The sequence below is a fragment of the Mastomys coucha genome, unplaced genomic scaffold (genome assembly GCF_008632895.1).
Source record: "Mastomys coucha isolate ucsf_1 unplaced genomic scaffold, UCSF_Mcou_1 pScaffold6, whole genome shotgun sequence".
NCBI classification, from domain to species: domain Eukaryota; kingdom Metazoa; phylum Chordata; class Mammalia; order Rodentia; family Muridae; genus Mastomys; species Mastomys coucha.
The window spans coordinates 96,452,559-96,465,342 of record NW_022196912.1 but is presented as its reverse complement, the minus strand read 5'-3'; the positions used below and the strand labels follow the sequence as shown (position 1 = coordinate 96,465,342).

Genomic DNA, 12,784 nt, shown 5'->3' with positions numbered 1-12,784 from the left:
AGGTCCCCCCCCCCCTTTTTTTTTTGAGACAGGGTTTCTCTGTGTAGCCCTGGCTGTCCTGGAACTCACTCTGTAGACCTTTTTTCAATTGTTCTTAAAGCCTGAGCCACTGGTGTTCTGTTCAGTAAATTGTCTTCTGTACCAATGTGCTCAAGGGTATTTACCACTTTCTCTTCTATGAGATTTAGTGTATCCAGTTTTATGTTGAGGACTTTAGTTTTATGCAGGGTGATAAATATGAATCTATTTGCGTTCTTCATGTAAAGTCCAGTTACACCAGCATTTATTGAAGATACTTTCTTTTTTCCATTGCATGACTTTGACTTTTTTTTAATAAAAAAATCAAGTGTACATATGTATGTGTGTTTATTTCTGAGTCATCAATTCCATTGATTAACATGTCTGTTTCTGTACCAATAACATACAGTTTTTTTTTTTTTTTTTAATCATTCTTGCTCTGTAGTACAGCTTGAGGTCAGGGATTGTGATACCTTCTGAAGTTCTTTTATTATTTGGCAATGTTTTGGTTATTTTGGGTTTTTGTTTTTCCATATGAAGTTGAGTATTTCTCTTTCAAGGTCTATAGAAAACTGTGTTGGATTTTTAATGGGGATTGCATTGACTACGTAGATTGATTTTGGTAAGATGGCCATTTTCACTGTGTTAATCCTAGCTATCCATGACCATGAAAGATCTTTTCATCTTCTGATATATTCTAAAATTTCTTTCTTCAGGAACTTGAGGTTCTTGTTATACAGACCTTTCACTTGCTTGGTTAAAGTTACATCAAGATATTTTATATTATTCATCGCTATTGTAAAGGGTGTTGTTTCTCTAATTTCTTTCTTGACCCACTTCTCATTTGTATAAAGGAGGGCTTTTAAAAACATAGTTGTAGAATTAACCAACAAAATGTTATCCATATAACAATGATTGCTTATGAATTATTTTTAATGGTTGTTGCATAAAATATTGACATAAAGTTGGACTATTGAACATTTTCTGCGGGAGTACATTTTAATGGTATTTTTTTTATTGGACCATTATTGTTTTGAGTAGGTATTGAGAAAGTAAACCTTTTTCTATCTTGTTCATGCAAGGTACTGTGAAAAAAGCAGTTTTTAAAATCATGTATTATTATAGGCCATGATCTCTCTAACAAAGAGGGTAAAGGAAGTCTAGGCTGTAAAGGACCCATTGGTTGAATTATCATATTCATCACTCTTAAATCTGTTACCATCCTCCATTTTTTTAATTTTTTTTTAAATTTAATTTAATTTAATTTTTTTTTGTTTTTTTGTTTTTTTCGAGACAGGGTTTCTCTGTAGCCCTGGCTGTCCTGGAACTCAGTCTGTAGACCAGGCTGGCCTCAAACTCAGAAATCTGCCTGCCTCTGCCTCCCAAGTGCTGGGATTAAAGGCATGCGCCACCACTGCCTGGCTAATTTTTATTTTTTAACAACAATCATAGGGGAATTTCTTGCACCAGTAGACTCTTATATGTTGAGATTCTAGCTGTTCTTGTACCAGTTGTTTAAGTGCCTACAAATCTTTTTGTTGTTATTATGGGCCATTGTTCTTGCAATATAGGTCTGTTTGATAACCATTTTAGGGGTAAGGCTGATAGCAATAGCTCCTTTTATAAAATTGGCCTCTCAATCCCTGTGATATCTTGTTTTCATATAGTGGGCACAGCTTGTGCCTGTTTTCAGTTACCCATATCAATACCTTCACCAGGAGCATTTACCATATCATCCCTAATTTTATCATTTGCTGTCCTTTTAATTGCATGAATACTAATTTGAGTACCTTGTTGTTGTAAAAGGTCCCTTCCTCATAACTTTATAGGTATGTCAGCCATATTAACTCTCAAAGCTACTGTTTGCCATTTGGTCCCACACAGGTAATCAATCCAAAAATTTTTCTTGTGATAATTTACTAATTTCTATAAATTGTGTGTAAATCTTTTGAAGTGGCCAATTGTAGAGGAATTTCCCTTAATTATCTAATTGGTTAATAAAGTTGACAAACAGCCAATTGCTGGGTGAAAATGAGGAGGTGGGTTTTTTGAGCAAGAGAGGAAGAGAAGGGAGAGGAGGAGTTGGAGGAGATAGTGGATGGAAGACAGAGGACGAGAAGTTGGAAGGAAGATGGAGCAGAAAGCGCATGGCCTGGAGTAACTGCAAGTAGCAAGGGATTTCATAGCTTGGGAAGAAAGTGGTGTAGAGGCATATCTTCCCAATATAGGTGTGAAGTTTATAAATATATAACTGAGTTGTGTTTTCCTTGCATGGACTTATTGGGGTTGGAGATTTACTGCAACAGCCAATCTGAATTTTAAGAGTTTTGTGAAAGTATGCTAACATCAGTTCCTGTGTCCATCAATTCTATGCCAAAACCATTTATTTGTACCATTAATCTGGGTCTCAGATCATTAACCATTGTTTGCTAGACCACGTCTTTTAGTAATCCCAAAAGCCCTTGTCCTTTTTATTGTAGTTGCCTTGCTCTTGATGTAAGGAAACAACAACATTTGAGCAATTTTATCTCCTGCATCAACTTGCATCTTTTTAAAACATATGGCATAATTTTTATTTTTCTTACTATCCCCATTTACTATACTTGGATATACAATAAGTAAATTGTTAAATGATTTTCCCCAAGATTATTCCCATTATTCCTGAGGGTAAAGGACCATAAACACCAGTGGCTAACTTGTAATATTTAACTTTTTTGGATAATGTAAGAGGGCTATCTGTGGCCACCTCCAAAGCTGCTTTTTCCTCTGCAGCATGTATAAGATCAGAAATACTTAGTTTTGATTTTTTTTTTTGCCCATTGATACCACCTGGCTGACCAAAGGAAAACAGCTTGTATTGTTTGCTGTGGGTCCTCAAGCTTGTACGCCTACCCCTTTGGTTCATTTTTTGATGGCAAGAGATTGTCTCTTGGACTGACAACCCTTAGACCAATGTTTATCCTTTTCACAGTGGGAACAATACCCTGGAAGCCTTTGTGGCTCATAGCAACCAGAACTTTCTTGTTCTCTTCAGTGAATACCATATTCTTTAGAGTCAATGTATCTGCTATTTTGGGCTCTGACTCTTCTAGCCTTGCAATTTATGTGGAAATGACCAAATTTACCATAATTAAAGCATAGGGTACTTTTGTTTTTGAAGAATTTAGCTACAATTTGCCCTATGATATTGGCATTGTGTTCCTGAGCACCAGTACTGGTTCTCTTCCATATTCATTTGTCTATTGGGGCTCCTCGTGCTTTTAGTAGTCTCCTACATTCAGTATTTGTTCTCTTACATTCAGTATTTGCATTTTTAAATGCCAAAATTTTTATCAATGACTTTTTGGGTTCAGGGCCTCATGTGGCTCTATTTACAACTGTACCCAACCTCTGTAAGAATTCTGTTGATGGCTTTTGCAGAACTGTGTATCTTAGTAAATGAGGTGGATTTTTAGTCCAGGGCTTTTTAATCATATCCCAACCTCTTAAAGCCATAATATGACATTACATAATAATACTATGTTGTTTGTTTGTTTGTTTATTTATTTATGCCTCCACCATGACAACCATTTTAACTGAGCAGATTTCAGTACAGCTGAAACCAGTCCCTTCAAATCTTGGGGTATAGCCCAGTTATTTAGCATTTCTTTAACAAATGGAGAATACAATAGCCTCTTTTAAATGCTTTAGATCCAACATTTCTATCGGATACTAGATCAATTAATTATAAGCATGCCTGAATATGCTGGGAAGGTGAAGGTACCTGTGTAGACAAAAACTCTGGTGGTACACTTGGCAGAACCTGTTGAGTTGGCACTACCTCTTGCTCTTCCTACTTCTTGTCTCACAGAGATGCTCTGTATGCCTAGCAGTGAAAGTGCGTTGAGTAGAGTGGGATGGCACCAGTTTACTTTCCAGCTTGGCTTGCTTCCCACTTTTATCATGCAGTAAATTTCAGGTCTCAGTCATCAGGCCTGAACCCAGTTGTTTTCCTACCATTGGCTCTTTTTGGTTTTCCAAGCACTTGTACCTCTATCTACAGTCTTCTCTAACAGAAGCTTCCTCCTAAACGTTTTCAAAATAGTATACATGAAAATTACGAAGCAAAATAAAAAACTCTCTAAGAACAGGGTAGGAGACTGCCTAGTGGCAGCAACTGCTATTTTGCCAACCTCCTTAAACAACATTGCTAACGCATCAAAACCTGCCATTTTTCTAGTATGTTAGAAGCAGAGTTACCTATAATGCCTAAGCCATGTTGGACATCACCTGTAGTTTTATATTTTTCAAAACCTACTTTAATAAATATATTTAAATACTTTAACCTTTCTTCTAGCCCACCACCCACCAGAAGTAATGAAAAGACTAATAGAGCAAAGGAGGATATAGACCTGTTTAAAAATAATTCTTTGGGGTGAATCCAATCTTTGTTGTCAGGATATCAGTAGTTCAGTTCACACAAATTAGCAGCAGTAGCTCAGTCCATTTGCAAACACCATTCATGAGACAGCAGTGGCAGTTTGATCCAGAAGAAACCACTAGGCTCTGCCCATCAGCCTGAGTCTGTGGAAGCATCAAGCAGTTGTTGGAACACTACCCAAGTTTCTTTGGTGCATTTCTCCATATGAAGTCACAACAAACAATGATCAGTAAAGAGTGGCAAAGCCACTCAGCACTGTCAACAAAGACCAGCATTAGCAAAGCCCAACAAAGACCAGCAAAGAGTGGCAAGGTGAACCAGTACCACACAGCATCGTCCACTGTCTGTTGGGTTATATTTATACCCTTTTCAAACATCACATGTTTTCTCAAGTGTCTGCTCTAGCAAAACATTACATGCCTCCTTTTCAGGCAGCTTCCAGAAAAATACTATGTGTGTGTTCTCAGCAAAACATCTTCCCCCATGTCTGCTTCAGCAAAAACATTATCTCATAAGATAGTTCTCCCACCCCCTAAAAATCACATGACACAACTCAGTCTCTAAAGAAACCAAAAAATTTCACTTCAAAAAAGTGCCACAACTTCTGTTGTGCCTATTCCTGTTAATTGACAAAGTCTCATTTTTTCCTTTCAGAATCAATTCAGGAACTTTTCTACATAGTTTTAAAATCTTTTCCTCTGTGTGCTAAAATATTCATTCTAAGATATAATCTATCTGCATAAGAATTCTTGTGGGAGAATGAGTATAAGCCAAATTAATTAAAATATAGTTCAGCTTTAGATCCAAATGGTCCACATGTGTACCCTGTAATTTCTTTTCTACCAGATCAAATTCTCCCTCAGCCTCAGATAATAATTATGTAGGAATATTTAAGTCCTTATCACTTTGTAAGGTTTGAAATAAACTACTTAGCTCTTGAATAGTTAATCCAATTATGATCCTTAACCAATTAATCTCTCCCAACAATTTTTGAAAATCATGAAGAGTTCTCAATTGGTCTCTTTTGATTAGTATTTTTTGAGTTGAATTTTTTGCAGACTTCTACATCCTAGATTGAAGTGGAAATTTCTAGTTTCTTTGGAGAGTGAGTTGTGTGATGTGAATTTTCTCTGGAAACTGTCGTATGAGAGGATGGTTTTGCTCAAGCAGACATGTGGTATTTTTTTGGAAGCTGCCTAGAAAAAGGGCATGTGATGTTTTGCTAGAGTGGATGTTTGAGAGAACATGTGATGTTTGGAAAGACTATAAGTATAACCCAGTGGACAGCAAATGACACTGTGTGATATTAGTTTGCCTTGCCTTGCCATTCTTTGCTGGTCTTCATTGGGCTTTACTGATGCTGGTTTGCTTTGTGTCTTAGATACCATGACCAAGGCAAGTCTTATAAAGGACAACATTTAACTGGGGTTGGCTTACAGGTTCAGAGGTTCAGTCCAGTATCATCAAGGTGGGAATATGGCAGCATCCAGACAGGCATGGTACCGGAAGAGCTGAGAGTTCTACATCTTCATCTGAAGGCTGCTAGTGGAAGACTTATTTTCAGGTAGCTAGGGTGAGGGTCTTAAGCCTACACCCACAGTGACACACCTACTCCAACTGGGCCATGCCTTCTAATAGTGCCACTCCCTGTGCTGAGCATATACAAACCATCACACCTTGCCTTCTTTGGTCATCATCGTTTGATATGACTTAGTAGAGAGAAACACACCAAAGAACTTCTGGTGTTGTTCCAGTGGCTGCTTCCTACTTCTATGGACTCAGACTGATTGGCAGACTCTTGTGGTTTCTTCTGGATTGAATTGCCATTGCTGGTTTGTGAGTGGTGTTTTTGAGTGGATCGAGCTACCACTGCTGATTCCTGTGAACTGAACTGCTGAAATCCTGACAATGCAGATTGGATTCACCCCAAAGAACTATTTCTAAACAGGTTCACATTCTTCTTTGCTCTATTAACCTTTCCTTTCCCTTACCTCTGGTGGGTTGTGGGCTAGAAGGGAGGTTAAAGCATTTAAGTACAGTTATTAAAGTAGGTTTTGAAAAATATAAGCCTACAGTATACAGCAAGCAAATAGCCAACAACAAATTAAATGGGAAGAAGCTTAACACGATTCCATTAATGTCAAGAAGAAGGCAAGGCTGTCACTCTCTCCATAGCTCTTCAAAATAGTACTTCAAGTACTAGCTAGAGCAATAAGACAACTAAATAAGATCAAGGGGGTTTAAATAGGAAAGGAAGAGGTCAAAGTATCACTATTTGCAGATGATATGATAGTATTCATTAGTGACCACACAAACTTTACCAAAGAATTCCTACCGCTGATAAACACCTTCAGCAAAGAGGTTGGATGCAAAATTAACTAAAAAAAGATCAGTAACCCTCCTTTATTCAAATGATAAAACAGCTGAGAAAGATATAATAGCCACAAATAATATAAACTATATGGATATAACTCTAACCAAAAAAGGAAAAGATCTGTATAACAAGAACGTCAAGTCTTTGAAGAAAGAAAATGAAAAAGATATCAGATGATCATGTATTGGTAGAATTAACATACTAAAAATGGCCATCTTACCAAAAGCAATATACAAATTAAATTCAATTCCCATCAAAATTCCAAAATAATGACTTACAAACCTTCAAGAACAATTCTCAACTTCATGTGGAAAAACAGAAAATTCCAGGATACCTAAACAATCCTGTACAATAAAAGAACTTCTGGAGTTACCACCTTACAAATATCTTAGAAAAATGTTTAATGAATAAAGAGAATCTTACCTTCTTGGGGATTACAAATTACTCCTGAGAAGATACAAAGAGGAGATTCTATTAATTGTCTATGATATAAGGTAATTTGCAGGAAATTAGACCACAGAAGGTACAAATCAGGAGAGACTGATTAAGAGCTATTAATGCTTTTCAAAAATTGTTGGGAGACATTGACTGGCTACAGTTAACAATTGGGCTAGTTACTCAAGAGCTAAGTAATTCATTTCAAACGTTATAAAGTGATAAAGACCTAAATAGTACAAGAAAATTATCAGTTGAGGCTGAAGAGGAATTGGCTCTACTAAAAAAAGAAACTACATGATGAACATACAGATGGTAATATTCAAAAATGGCCTGTAATTTAGTTATCTTGCCTTCTAGTCATTAAAGACCTATATAGAAAAGGCTTCTGCAAGTCTGGAGCAGGATCCAGGACAGCCAAGCTTAGGCAGTGAAGGAGTTATCCATTTTATATAACATATGTATTATGTCCCATGTGGGTCTACCAGGCCCTCTAGCACAAGGTAATAATGAAATTGATCAACTCTCAATAAGAAATGTACTAGAAACTTCAGAATTTTCATAAGAAGCACCATATTAACAGCAAAGCTTTAAAAGGGGGTTTTTCTTTCACTTGGCAACAAGCCAGGAAATTATAAGAAAATGTCCTTCTTGTTCTTTATATAATTAAACACCATTACCCGCAGGGAGTAACCCTAAAAGTACCTAAAGAAATACAATTTTGGGGGCTGACGAGATGGCTCAGTGGGTAAGAGCACTGACTGCTCTTCCGAAGGTCCTGAGTTCGGATCCCAGCAACCACATGGTGGCTCACAACCACCGGTAATGAGCGTTGACGCCCTCTTCTGGTGCATCTGGACAGCTACAGTGTATTATGCTGGAGCAAGTGGGGCTGGAGCGATCGGGCTGGAGCAAGCAGAGGTCCTAAGTTCAACTCCCAGCAGCCACATGATGGTTCACAGCCATCTGTACAGCTACAGTGTACTCATACACATAAAATAAATAAATCTTTTAAAAAAATAAGATTTTACAAATGTCTGCGTCTCATTTTGCAGAGTTTGGGAAATTAAAGTATGTAGATACAAATTTTAGATACCATATTATTTCAATGGGAACTGCTTTAAGTTCTGAAAATGTTGATTTGGTAATTACACATTTATTAGAAGTTATAGCAACTATGGGAATTCCTATACAAATTAAGACTGATAATGCTCCAGCATATATCTCCAGTAAAATGATGCATTTTTTTTTACATATTACAGTATAAATCATATTATGGGTATACCACATAATCATACAGGACAAGCAGTTGTACAGAGATCCAACCATATTTTGAGATGCTTAACAAACAGAAAGGGGTAACAAAGACCCACAGAGATAGATTATGTAGTACTTTATTAATTCTAAAGCTCGGAATGCTAACGAACAGAAGATTGCCTCATAGTTGTTTCATCAAAACCTGTTTCCAGGACAACTTCAATGAAAGATATCAACCCTAATTGGTCCAATCTTACAGACTGTTCCAGTCAGGACTTCAGTTAAGCTCTGAACTTTGTCAGAATGCAGAGACTGAACAACAAATGTCACAGCTAGCTTTCTTAGAACTGGCCATTACCACAATTTTTTGAGTCCTTAAAAGGAAAATGAACAAACCATCAGGAAGAAATTTTAAGAGAACTCTACCTCATTCTCAAAAGGTGGCGAGGATAGATTTTTGTTGTTCTATGGGTGATGGGTGTTTGTTGGTTTTTTTGGGGAGGGGTTGTTGGTTATAGGAATGATAAATAAAAGAGTAGTCTATGTTTAGACCAAAGAGCATTAATAAACCAATTGTCTTGCTTAGAGATCTTTGTATATTGATATAAATTAAGGTTATATTGGGTTACATTAGTTAGAGCTTTGTATATTGATGCCAATTAAAGATTATATTTTGCTAAGGTATTGCCCCTATACAGTTCTTAAAAATGCAGTGTTAAATTCTAGTCCCTTTAAAAACTGCTATTATAAACTATTTCGGATAAGTAAGAAATTAAAATTAGCAGTCAGACAATCAAACTCATGGTCATGTTAGATACCATTTTAGATAAGTAAAAAATAGGTTTCCTAGATTGAACAGATAATAAATAGGTATAAACAAACAATCCATATATACTATAGCTTGATATGTGGTCTACAACAACCTCAAAGATCTATAGAATATGGCATTAAAAGATATTTTATTAATTTTAAGCTTTTTTTTGACAGTGAAATAGGTATGGTTCTGACAGCATCCACATTCCATGTCAAAGAAGATGATGAGCATCAAAGAATGTCCAGTTAGCTTCATATGTGGCAAGCTAGCCACTGGGCACGAAATTGCCCTTGCTTCAGCAGCAGAAAGAATACTGTCCAACTGGACAAACTGGACACCGGGAAGTCGATTGTCAAGCTTTGCAAATATGAGGTAGGCAGTCCTTTATAATTCCTGCTTCACAGAAAAGTCTGTCAGATTTTCTGGGCCAGAAGCCTGAAGATAGATGCTCCAATGTTGTAGAGAAATTTTGGGGGCCTGTCCAGGCAGCCAACTATCTCTATTATTTCTATAGTTTTGAAGCTGCTTATTTGTACTTCCTGGATACTCAAGCAGTATTTGTTCCTTATCAAGTCTCTGATAGGGGGCTTGGAGAGATGGCTTCGTGGTTAAGAGCACTGACTGCTCTTCCAGAGGTCCTGAGTTTAATTCCTAGCAACCACATGGTGGCTCACAACCATCTGTAATGGGATTCAATGCCCTCTTCTGGTGTGTCTGAAGACAGCTACAGTGTATTCATATACATAAAATAAATCTTTAAAAAAAGTCTCTGATGGGGTTAAAGACTAGATAGTTAGGGTCTCACAATTTAGTTTAAATTGTCCAGGATTTAAGAAAAACATTTTGAGATCTATGTATGTTATGATAGAAATTGATTTCCTGCTGGGGACAGCATACCATGACAGGGACTGCCTGCAGCAAGCTGAGATGGAGACATCTCAGAAGCCCTTGGCAGCTCCTTGGAAAAAAGGATGGTGTCTGGGACCCTGAGAAACAGGAGACACATCCCTCCAGGGGATCAGCCATCGAGAAATAAGGGACTCCTTGAAGTAGGCCAGAATGGAGATGTCTCAGTAGCTAGCGGCAGCTCTTTGTAAGAAAAATTGTTCCCATTTCTCCTAACCTTAGCCCTGGACAATGGTTGTATAGATTTCATTTGTGTGTGAATGTTTTTCAGTTGGCCTTGGTGTGCATACTTATTCTATTCTATCTGACTTTCCTACTCCCTTCTCTTTCTGCTCTGGTGAATTCTGTGAAACTAGATGTTCCTTGATGTAATGGTTCTTAAACAATAAAAAATTGAGGCATAGTGGCACAGCACAGCACAGTCCTAATGGTCCAGGTGGATGCTGTGTGCTCTCATCTTGGTGATTACCATAAGACAATGTAATTGCTGTTTAGAGTATGGTTGAATAATAGTATCAGCTTCTTTACCAAAAATCTTTCTGCCCTCTTCACATTCCAATTGAATGGGATTCATAGTAAGGTATCCATACCTTAGCTAGGGAGGCAGGCAAATGGACCCAAAAAAGTGGCCCCTTCTGCCAAAACACAGCAGTAGGGGTATGCTTGATGGCAAGAATAACATATAGCAGAGGCAAATTATAATTTATATAAGAAATATGCTGACTTTCAGTGGCCTCATCTACTATAGCTGAAACCTTAGAAGCCTCTGTGGTAAGTTTTCTAAAGGAATTATGATCAGGTGCTCCTTGTAAAATATTAAATAATAGTTTTAATTCTCCTGTAGATAATCTCAAATAAGGTCATGGCCAATTATATGCCATCAATTTCTTGAGGGGAGGACAACATAATCTCAGTTTCTCCTTTGTAGTCATTATCTATAACTTCTGGTGGGATGTGCAGTCCTTTCATTATAGAACTTCTGCTTCCCCAATAGCCTCATTAATCCTGAGGGCAATGGGCCAAAGACCCCTATGGGAAGAGTTTGCATTCCCATTTTGGGAGTCAATATTGTGTAGGTAGTGGGACTGAGGTCCAGTCCTGTGCTTCCTGGGGTAGCTCTGATAAGTTGTGAAACGGATTGCTGCTTTGGGTCTGTGGGATGAACTTGAGCACCCCATAAACTTGGTTGTTTGGTCTCATGGCCTGGGGATGGCCCCTGTATTCGTTTTTTGGACCTATCAGGAAGGGGATTGCCCTCTATATCTGTCTTGAACCTACATTCATTAACCCAATGCTTTCATTTACAACATCTGAGGCAAAGTCCTGGATCTTGTCTTTCTTCATTAACTCTTTTTCCTTCTCTGCTGTGGGCAGTCTCTTATCCAGTGCCTTAACTGTCCACATCCCAAACATCCTCATGCATTCTTACTATTTCTTCTTCCTTGAGTCTGAGCTAACATACCCTGCACTGTTTCTCCCTGCATAGCAGCAACTAGAGCCAAACCCTGCACATATCAAGGCCCTATGTCTGTACAAATCTTGATATATGAAGACAAGTCTGCCTTCTTCCTATAGGTGCCTGAAGCATCTTGACAAGTGGAGTTAGCATTTTCATATACCAGTTGCTTCACAAAATGTGTGCCATTATTAGGATCCCCTCCAAACAATCTCCTGTGGCTTTCAAAAGTCTATCAGCAAAGTCTTGGAAAGACTCATCATGTCCTTGCCTAATATTTGAAATACTCTGTGTTCAATCTCCTTTTTGGGACAGACTTGCCCAAGCTCTTTTTTGCTGCAAGAGCTACTTGTGCATAGACTCCTGAATGATAGCTTATCTGCTGATCTACTGACTCATAAGGACATGCTCCTCCTAACATAATAACATCCCATTTCAGATTTCCTGCCTGAGCATTCATTTCTGCAGTCTTTTTTACAGCATCAAAAAATTCTGACCTCCATAGAAAATAATTCCCACCACTCAAGCAGGCTTTAGCCATCAACTTCCAATCACAAGGTACCAGATTAAGTTTTGCAAATCCATCAATCAGTGCCTCAGTAAAAGGAGCGTTAGGGCCATACTGAGCACAAACAGTTTTTAGCTTCTTCAATTGTTTCCATTCTATGGGTGTATACTGCCTTTGTCTTTGCCCAGTATGGCCTAAAATCTTCACCGTAGGAAAACAACTCTTAGGAACATACACTTCTTCCTTTTCTACTGCTCTATGTAATGTCTCTTCTATGGGAGACTTAAGTTTCTTGGCAGACACTGAAAGGGACTCCAAAGTGACTTCCCCTTTTAGACTAACAGAGTAGAACTGCTTCTGCAAATCCTCAATCATTTTTAGACATTGTTTCATCCCATCATTTGCCTGTACTGGAAAAGCAGTAAGTGGTGGCCAATCTGGATTATATTTATCAGCTTCCTCCTCTGGGTCTTCCTCATCCCCTGGGTCTAAGTTGTCATGTCCTTCTTCATCTGAAATTCTGTCAGAGAAGGGGAGGAGGCACAGTGGCTGCTGTTGATAGTTGCTCCCTGGTGCTCTGCTTTTTTTTTTTTTTT

At 37.9% G+C, this 12,784-nt stretch overlaps 1 protein-coding gene across 3 annotated transcripts in view; it reads left to right on the top strand.

Moving 5' to 3' along the window:
- The first annotated feature begins 6,245 nt into the window (after positions 1-6,245).
- The window catches only part of Slc8a3 (solute carrier family 8 member A3), a 217,254-nt gene continuing 210,715 nt past the window's right edge, over positions 6,246-12,784 (top strand). The window contains exons 1-2 of one of the 3 annotated variants that reach the window (XM_031356006.1): positions 6,246-6,386; positions 9,492-9,690. The gene's annotated coding sequence lies outside the window, so the exon portion shown is untranslated. Of the gene's footprint in view, positions 6,387-8,926; positions 8,945-9,491; positions 9,691-12,784 lie in introns of those variants that run through there. The other 2 variants (XM_031356004.1, XM_031356005.1) reach the window with 2 other exon arrangements.